Below are 10,815 nucleotides of genomic sequence, written 5' to 3'. Positions count from 1 at the left end.
CTTCATGTGTAAAAAAAACAATCCAGACCAATGTTTGCTGTCTCATTTAACTGTAAACTATGACTAAAACACACAAAATTTACTTCCACAGATATTCAAATTCTTCTGCAGCCATTCGCTGCATGACACTGTCATCAATCAGTGTTGGCTCCTTAGGCTCCACATTGAAATGGTAAATGCTATCTAACGCGTTCATGGTGTTAGCGAGCAGGCTTTGATGAAGATTTTTTTTTAAGGCCCAACTTAAATGAATGCTCGTAGACTATGGTGTTCTTCAGTCAGTAGTGCATCACAAAAGTACAGTTAGCAACAGTGAGGAGCCAAGTGTCACTGGGCCCTTTGCAGCAAAGGCCTGTAAAAGGGAAAAAGCCTTGATGCCTCATTTCTCATGCAGCAGCAGCGGCCTCTTGATTTCTCTCTCTGAATACTAAAGACTTCATTAATACAAGTGTACACTCATAATCAGCATTGGATTTAAAATACAGACAGTTTAAAGCATCACACGCATGCAGTAAAGTCACTGTCTCTCTTTGTGTGTCTCTCTTCTTTTTGTGGGACAATAGATTGGATTGGATGATTTCATCCATCCGACCATCCATCCATCTGGCGGACACAATCCCAGACACTGTTGATCGGATTTAGAAGACACCGGGGAAGTGATGCATATCACCACAGCTCTCCAGCATCTTCAGAACTGGGTATGGGAAACAGTAGGTCAACATTATGATTGATAGCAATCTCATATCTGTGCGTTAAGTACAGAGCTGTCAACATGGCCAGCTTAGCACGGTAAGCCCACATCTGTCACAATCATGTCTATTGGATGAAAAACGTAACCAAATAGTAATAATAACTGCAGAATCATTCTCTGGACACATTTGGCTTTCAGACGAAGGTTGCACACTTATTTCATGGTGTGTTAATCAACAGAAAAAGTACAATACAAGGAAGTATTTTGTGTCTATTCCCTCATGAGTGAACAGTCATATCAAACATTTTACAGCCATATATTCGTGGTGAAAACAGTTTCTTTTGGAAAGTGAATTTATTGTTGCGGTAAAGAAAATGTTCAAAAAGATTTGAATACCTCACATATTTAAATTTTTACGTAGTTCACTTGGTTGTCATCAAAACTACAAACTAGAGCCCGACCGATATGGATTTTTAGGGGCCGATGCCAATATCGGATACAAGATTCCCGACAGCGATACATTGGCCGACATATATATACTTTTTTAAAATCTGTCAATGATTCCTAAGATGTCGTTATCAAACCTTAATGACAAAGAAATGTGATTGAGGCTTGATTCTTTAGTTTGACCATAAACTTTATCATAAATAACTATAAATTGAAAATGCAAATACAACCAAATACATAGAACTTATAATAGACATTCATGTTACGTCAAATGTAAACGTAAATGCACATTTAAAGGCTCATATCAGCTGGCCGATAATATCGGTCAGGCTCTAAACATATCGGCCGATACGACATGTCTGTGAAATGCTAATATATTTCATATTTCATGTATTTGTGGCTCACTGTATAAGTAACTAGTAAGTCTGACACCCGCATTCATGAATATGTTACTGTCCTTGGTTTGGGTTCATGAGCATCTTTTTGCCACATGTAAAATACACCGTCTTCCACATGCCAGGGAACAGTGTAAAAGGAGATCAACATTAAACACAATTTGTTTTATTGTAACGTGTGTATAGTTAAAATGTGAAAGGTTAAAAAGAACAATTAAGGATTCTGGGGGAGCGACATGGTTCCAGGACACTCACGAGGTACCAAACCTTACAACCTCAGCTGTGCCCGGTCTCTTTTGTCATCTGTCATGAAGGAGATACCATGTAACTACCTCTAAAACCACAAATTGTTGTTTTAATATTTGTCTTTTTTTCTTTGCTTTTTTTCACTTTTGTCTGAGCCAGGCTAGCTTTTCCCCCATTTCCAGTCTGTATGCTCTGTATTTAACGCAACTATACGATTGGTAGCTGTGTCAATCTATTATTAAATATATCATATTTACCCAAACGCTGACTATTCCTTTGAAACAGGATTTACAATTTCAATGAAATACCATATTTCTGAACCAAAGGGCGATTCCTTCGATTAAAGACGTGCAAAATATATTCCTTTGCTCTATTTCCTGATACATTCATTTCTTCTTCTGTCTCTCAGGCAACTTCTGACTCATTCATTCTCCCTCTTTCTGTCTCTCTCTCAATAGCTTCTATTCTCCAGCAGGTATTTTCTCTCCCCCTCCCTCCCCCTCCACTGAGTCTCTTGTGCACATCTCCTCTCTGACACACAATCACTGACATTTTCACCCTTTTCGCTCCTTCTCTCCCGCCCTGGTTCCCTGCACCTTTACCCAGCCTCCCTCCACGCTCCTCTCCACCATCTCATTCGGATGCACGGCTGCATATTTGGCCTTTGTGGAGACAGCCTCGCTCCAGGAGGATTCTCCTGGAATCAATTTGCCCTATCTGTGCCAAGCCACTGATCAACAATTTACAGGCCATCGAGTGCTCGGGCTACTGGGAGGCTCTTTAACCGGTATATTAGGTGTCTGTTATATGACAGAGCATCGCCAGTGGGCATAGTCCCTGCTTTGGCTTCAAACTCAAAGAGTGCACCATGTAATGCCATTGCGCAAGTGCATGTTGTCCACACAAGTTGTTTTTTGTGTGCGCTCTTTTACCTGCGGTCGGTCAATCTCCTGTTTCGCTGACACGTTGCCTTTTGGGACCTGGGTAGATTCAATCGATAGAGATTTAGACTTGTAGCACAAGGTGCTGCTGCAAACAGTGTTCAGAGCTCAGAGCCTGGCTGGTGATGCAGCTGATCAGCAAAGTTTCCTTTGCTTGGAAGTCAGAATTCTGGTTTGCAACATCGAATTGCTGAGTGAACATCACGGAGACGCAGAAAAAGTTGGAGGCAGGACGAAGCATTTTCGAGAGAAAAAATGTAAAACACGCGACACCTACTCAGCGGCGCATTGAACAAATTGCGTACACATTATTCTGGGGGAGAATTACATTGGACACGTTCCAGTGTGATCGCGGTAGTGGAGTTTAACCGTAATGGATACACCAGACCTGCGTGTTGGACTGATTGAGACATGTAAACCCCATTGTGGAGCCCTCGCGCGTTCTCTGCTCTCTTTTGTCGAGCTGTGCAAAAAAACCCAAACAGCTCTGTAGTGCTGTATCCATGGAGATTAATTAGATTCCTTGAGGCTCTCCGTCGTTCTTCGCTCTAGACCCTCTGTGCACGCAGTGAAAGGGAAAGAGGGAAAAACACGGGAGGAAGTGTGAGACGCAGTCCGGGCAGCTTAAAGCGTCAGGCGGGCAGATAGGAACGCAGTAGTTGCCATGCGACGGCCACATAAAGTGGTGATGGCCAGGGTAATGCTACCTGGCGTTCTGTTCAGTGATTTAATCAGCTCGCCCCGGACGGCCATAAATCATCATCAGGCTGAGTTACAAAAGCTTAAACAGGAAACGCCAGCCAACTCTCAAATTCACGCCACTGCTGCTTCCGTAAAAGGTTGTACGTTGTAAGTTTTTCATATTGGCGGGCAGTGTGGATGGACGCTGGTAGTTTGATTGGTGATCTATGTGGGCACGAAAAAAAGCGTTTGTTTGAATCTCTGTCCCAATCAAGTGTTTGCTTATTGTGACAGCTGTTGGGTTTCTCTGTATTGTTGTGAGGTCTCAACCATACTATGTCAAGTGCCTTGAGATAATGTAAGTTGGGATTTGGCGCTACGCGGTTAATCAGTTGGGTGTGATAACGTTCTTAGCTGTTGCTTTGTCACATCTGTAATTTCCCATTGCCCGTTTTTTCCCCCTTGACTTAATATATGATGGTGTTACTGGTGTGTGTTGGGTGGCTGGGGCTCAGCAGAGGGTCATCCACCAATCAAAATGTCAATGATTTGATTCCCCAGCAAGACACTGAACGCTAAATTGCCCCCCGCGATAGCTGTTCCGTCAAGAGTGTGAATCATAGAAAAAGCGCAGGATATAGAAGAAGCACTGTATGAATGAACAAATTCAGTCCATTTATGATGCTGCTGAGGTCACAGTTAAAGTGAAATTGGAGCAGGCGACAAACCGACATTGATTGTGTTGTTGAAATAACCTGAACAAGATAGAATATCTAGCTCACAAACATTCGCAAAACTGGCTTGCTAGCTTCCACTTCCCGAGTGGAAACAAACTTCTTCAAATGCAATGATATATTGACTAATAAAACATATAAATGTTTGTAGGATATGGCATTTTTCAGTCATTAGTGCTCCACTATAGTACAGTTAGCGTCGTTGGCCCCCCCAAAGAGTTAAAGATTTGCTGCTGTGGTTTGTGCTTCACTGCATCTATCAAACTTCATATGCTTCTAAATGACATTTTCTCGCATTCAGTGTCGTCCTCTCGAGGAAGGACTTCTACAAGTGAGAGAAGCGTTATTTTGGCTAAGGCCGGTCGCGTGTAGCGCCATCATCACTACCATCTGACATCAGACGCCGAAGAGAAGCAGCACCAGGCATCGCAATAGAGAGGTTGGTGTAATATGTGTTCAGTAAGGAAAAAAGTTCCCCACCCCTCTTATCCACACCTTCCAGTGAAACGTATACCCCCAAAATCAATAACTCCTCAATCTAAAGGCCTTGCCTTCGGCCTAGTAGACGTGTCGGGACCTGTCTGTAACGATAACATCACAGCAGTACCCTGCAGAGAGACCCCTCAACAGGCAAACAGTATGGAAGCCACTCATGCCAGTGACATCGCCACCGACGCCTCACATTTGGCACCTTACCACTTCTTCAATCCACACAGGATTTTAAATTATTCCACCACAGAAATTTTGCCTCGTGCATGTGATGGATGAAGAGTCAAGTCATGCCAAAACGGTTTGCAAGGCACATTTCAAGGGTCATTAGGTAATCCCGGGAACTTTTCTCTAGCTGTATATCAACAATTTCCTGTGCTGTTTGATCGGGTAATATTTGTGGATTTTGCATTTAAGCGCACAGAAATCCTCTCATCTGTCTTTGAAGGAGTGCCCTCCAACTCCCCTTTAAGTACAGGACAGATGGCTGTTGTGTCAAGTAAGCTGTTTCAAGTAGGAAGGCAACACACTCAAACCCATGCACGCGCACAAACACAGCAGTCAGACTTGAACCGCAGGTCTTATCGGGCTGCCCCAGCTGTGTTGCCAGACGCCGGCCTCCGCTCGCCGTCTGTCTGCTGGAGTTAAACTGGGGGTGTTTAGAATTAGATTTAGCATCGATCATTTCCCCGGCCTGAATTGGGACCAATGTCGGGGGCTGGCAGGGGCAATCCCTCACCCTCCGTCCGTCTGCCTCACCTCAACACACCATCCGTCTGGCCCGGGAGAGACCTAGGGAGGAATGGAGAGAGCGGGAAAAACACGCTGAGGAGGAGAATGCGGTATGACGGGAGATGGGGCAGGGAGGAAGGGAAAGAGGAGAAGAGAAAATGGAGGAAAGATCGCGGAAGGAAGGATAAAGCGACAGAAGGATGATGGGAGAAAAGGGAGCCGATAAGAGGAAGACAGGAAGAGGTGATACCGATTTGGAGGAGAGGGGGATTTTCTCAAGTGGAGAGGGGAAGGAAGGAAGGAATGATTAGGCAGATGAGGAAAGGGAGAGCGGGAGTCGGAAAAACAAATTCACAAATAGCACCTTCCTGTTCTCATTCGGCTAAAAAACACTTGAAGTGTAAAGAAGGTTCAGTTGAGATTAAAACAGTTACTGGATGGATCACAGAGATTAGACAGCAGAGATAGAGGCCGCCGCATCTCAGCAGTGGTGTCATTTACATGACTTATTTGCATGGTAATTGTATTTCCATGCTACATTTCCCTTTATGCGAAGTCACCGCCGAGCAACAGGAGGAAGAGGTGATCGGCATATTAACAAGTTTCGTGGAGGCACAATGTCGGATGATGGATATACGTGTGTATTCTAACTTTGCATCCCTGCGCTGCAGCCGTGTTTGCTTTAGTTGCTAGAGGGAAAGGTGGTTAAGGACATAACATTTTATTGTATTATGAACATGGACTATGTCTGAAATCACTTCATATTCACAAATTACTTTGCACTACACTCATCCACAAGCCACCATTTTATTTGTGTGTCCGAAATCTGAAGTAACGAAACCTCATTCAAAACCTCATCTCAACAGTGTGGCTCACTTCATGTCCGAGTAGATGGTTTATTATTTTTCTCATGATCTAACATATTTGTTCATTCAATATTTAGCTGCCTAGGAGGGCTTCACTTGTAATAACAGTTTTTTGACTAGTGTGAACTGTCCATTGAAATTTCATAAACAACGCCTTTGGAGAGAGCGATGGAGAGTTCTATGGATATTGACATTATGTACCCACGCTCTCATAAGTCAGTGCGATCTCTCATTCGGCATTTCTTTCATTGGTCTTTCTGGCGGGTGAAAAAAGAGAAAAAAAAGAGAAGCCAAAAGTTGTCTGAACAGTTGTCAATGATAAGGAACAATATGAAGATTAGTTGGTGTCCACTCACACTGTTACTCACTATTGAGTAAACGATCGAGTATCCAAAATATATAGCGAAAAGTTAATGAGTGAACAGTTCAAATCCCCAAGAGAGGGATTGTTAGACCAAGTCTATGAACCCTCGACATGGTCGCGAAAAGAGTTTTCATTACGTCTAATCATCTGAACATTTTTTATATTGATAATATTATGGTTTTTACAACTGACGCCATCGTCGTTTTTTTTTTTAAATATCAGGCAGAGAGATTGACATGTTTGTGGCAGTGATGAACCCGTCACCTGAATTTGGAGTTTCCCCTGACACACTTGTCAAATTACAGTACGTCCTGCTTTCGTTCTGTCTACACTCACACTTATGTTTTAAAAAGCGTCCCTTCTTTGTATGTTTACGGCCTAAAACGTTTGAGACTTTTGTAAAAGCTGTTGGCCCATTTTTATGTAAAAAAAAAAGGAAAATCAAGGCTGCGTCAAAGAAGTAGACTTTGTAGAATATTGAAATCGTTTTTTAAAAAAGAAAACCGGGGTCGCGTGGGGGCCAAATTTCGGTCACATCTCTGCAGTATCAATCTGTCGGGCACTTTTTACGAATCGCACAATAAAGTCTTTTCAAGCCCGACACTCTCCGTGCCGTCCGTCCACCTCACAACAGTTAATGCCCCCCTCATCGGACTCCTGCCGCTGCCATCAGCGTGCTTGTTATGTTTGTGAGGCATGGCCTTCCCGAAGGCAGGGAACATTGATTTTTATATACCAACTCCCCAGCAAGGTTCGTTTCATCTTTAGTCTCGCTATCTATAGACTTGTGTCCGTTACAGAGACAATCTCTTTTGAGCGAATATAGTAATTGAGCAGTTGAGGACTCGCCGATAAACATTTGATCAGCGACATAATGAACTGTTTCCCCTTCGTAGAACAAAATACTCAACGCAGTTAATCCCCGAAGTGGATTTCTCATTACTGTCTTAACGGCTGTTCAATTAGGAGATCCCATCACTTTGAATTGAAAGTGAATTTGCCCATATGAGCTGCAGTCAACTGTTTGTGCAAAAGGGACCATTCAGTGTGTGTGTGTGTGTGTGTGTGTGTGTGTGTGTGTGTGTGTGTGTGAACCTTTTACCATCAGTTCGTTTGTACCGTTTATATGAAGGCAAATGCTTTTGTTTAGTGGTGTATGTTTTCTTATTGAGTTTTAGCACGTCACCGTAAACGTCTCTTCACAGCGAATGTGAGCAGCGAGTGCAGCGAGTGCGTCCGCTGGCAGTCTGCGGCCCCACTTCAGCGGCACAAAGACGAATCGCCGCACTTTCGCTGTGGTCGCAAACGTGACAGAAACAATGAGGCGATCCAGTTGTTGCGAGCATGACTGTGATGTCGGGGGGGAAATGTGTCTAATGGCGCCAGCAGGAGGCGGGAGAGAGAGAACAGGCCGTATAAATCCCATTGCTCCTCTGCTCATGCTGTTAGATCTACAAACACAATCTCTGTACATTAAGACGTTTTTTTTCGCACTAGGATCAACCAAAAGGTTTGGTTTGCTCAAGGATTTGTGGTGACTTTATTAGATGGACTTTACATGAATTTACATGAGCTTGTATTGAACGACAAACTGAACCACGGAGCGGGAAATAGACGGTAGCCCACACAGGGGTTTGAGAGTGTGTGTGTGTGTGTGTCCACCCCCGAGAATCCAAACACAAAGGCTTCTTACTCTTTTTTTGCCGCTCGACGCGGACTTTCGACAATCACAGACAACTATATAGTGGACGAGGCGCACAGACCAATTTTACGGTGGCCTCAAAGGCCTACGGAACCCCAACACAACCCCAAATTTCCATCTTAGTGGACCTGTCGTTCAGACCCGTTCACACCATGACACTGCTGTCTTTCTTTCCATTCTGTTAAAACCGCTTCGACGAACACGTCGCCTTTGTCCTCTTACTCACGCCCTCTCCGTTGTCAGTGGCACCGTGGCGAGCATCTCTCCGCTGTGTGTGCCCACGTACTCAGCGGCAGACTTTCAATTTAAAACTAGGCGGCATTCCTGTACGTTGTGGTTGATGATCTGGGATATTTCAGCCGTGCCAGCGGCTCGCAGTCATGGAAACTGACACATCTCGACGATTATTGGATGGATTGACATTGATTTTTGTACAGGTATTTGTGGTCGCCTACTAGGGTCTACGGTGACTTACCCCGTGAAATGTTTCAGAACCTACTTGATGGATTGGCACGGCATTGTCCTGACAAACCCTCCAGCGCTCGGAGTCGCCCCCTCACTTTTCTCATGGCACCTTCATCTGGTTAAAACTTTCATTTCTCCAATCGCTTCATGTCCAATCACCTGCAAAACCAAGAGCCTTACCCCGACGGGCTCGGATGGTAAAGTAATTCACAAAGTGATCGCATGCCGCCGTGAGACAGTGAACATGACACGACACACATCGAAACCGGCTCGACATCAGCGCGTCAGCATTGTCGTTGTGAGCAATACAGCACGCTTGTTGCCATTGGAGCTGAAATCGAGCTTGCATTTTTTCCACACTAAGATAAAAGATGATAGCAGACAGAAAAACAAAACATCTGAAAGATGAAGTCAAATGACAATAAGTGTGGTACATCTGGCGCAGCACTGTACAGCGGAGTACTCTCCTGTCTGATCATTAATAAAGAGGATGAACTGTCACTCATCATATCTGTCCTTTACTTCCGTCCAAACTGAGTTGATTTCCCCCCTCCCCCCCCCCCCCCCCCCCCCCCTTCCTTGACCCCTCTGCGATAGCCATCAATCCTTAACTGTTGAGAGACACACTCATTTCACGGGTCAATTAATTTTAATCAGAGTGTGTCAATTTAATCTGAGTTCAAACCACTAGACGGACACTTTGTGAAAATCTCATTAACCTTCCCGGTTCCAATCTGCTCACTTCATCAGCAGGGGCAGAGCTGTGACTCAGACGTTTTCAAACCCAGCTTTTTTTCTTTTTCTTTTTCTTTTCCTGTTTGTAAACAAACTCCTGAATTTTGGATAATGTCACGGGAACAGAAGGTCCCCCCCCCACCCATCCACCGGGGAGGAGAAACACACGACATCCTCTCGGACCCAAAATGATACTGACATTGATTTAGTGTCCTTGGGCAGGTGGTTTAATAGCAATAACGCCGGCAAGAAAATCAATGTGATCTCCCGATAAGGTTAAGGTTAAGTGATTGCCATGCGGATAAAGGGACGACTGCAACAGGAATCAACACACAGGAAGTTAATGCAAAAGATAGAAGACAAAGACATCTTCATCGGCCCCCGACGGAGACTGAACGCTCTACTCCACAGTACGTCCACACTCCGGGTATGCATGTGCTTCTTCAGATGTTGCGTGACGCGCGTCGGTTATCTCTCTGATAACGAGCGTGACATTTTCATGATTTCAATTCCAAGGCGTCCCTTCTGCATGAGACAGACGACGGCCATAAGCTCGTCCACCTGGCAAAGAAAAAGCTGCAGGACGACAGGTTAGTCACCTGGCCTGCGGACGCCAAGCTCACGACTGGAAGGAATGTTTCAGGAGATGCTTACGTCTGAAGTGGATCACGAGGGACACGACAAAAACAGTTAAAGCCAGGAGGGGTTAGGTGAGCTAATCGGTCATTTGACATTAACAGTGAATCAAACGCAGCCTGGCGTGGCTTCTCAAATTCGCATTAGTCTGGGACCTCTCGTTTAATTTTTGGGATTTCCAAGAGGCGTAAACCAACGGACAGCAGACGAGTCATGTGACGCCTGTTGAGGGACGTGACAATGTCGACGGACCAGAGCAGAGAGGAGACGCCCGTGATGATGATGATGATTCCACAATGTCTGTGAACCAGTGTTGTCGTTGTCTGTGAATGCTCGTTCGTCAGCGCCAGCAGCCTTGGTTGTTTCCAAAGTCGCCCCCCTCCGCGTCGTGGTGTAAACCCCGCCCATTGTCAGATAATCGGTGGTGATCGGACCGGCAAGTTTCCTGCCGGAGGGAAATCCCTTCCCAAAGGAGGGGATCCAGACCTGAATGAGCTGCCAGAATTCGTCCTAGGGTAAATCAGACGCGGGTCGCTCACAAACCTCGTTTCCAGTTTCATTTTCTAGAGTGACATTTAAAAAAACATTTTTTTCCCTAATATTTGATGATATTATACAACATCCAGTGTTTTTTCTGTGTGGCCTATCTGAAGCGACACAGGCAATGTCAGGCGCCACCTGAAAGGACCAT

Source organism: Scophthalmus maximus, chromosome 3 (genome assembly GCF_022379125.1).
Source record: "Scophthalmus maximus strain ysfricsl-2021 chromosome 3, ASM2237912v1, whole genome shotgun sequence".
Classification (NCBI taxonomy): Eukaryota; Metazoa; Chordata; class Actinopteri; order Pleuronectiformes; family Scophthalmidae; genus Scophthalmus; species Scophthalmus maximus.
The sequence above is the reverse complement of the archived record's forward strand: the minus strand, read 5'-3'. Positions refer to the sequence as shown.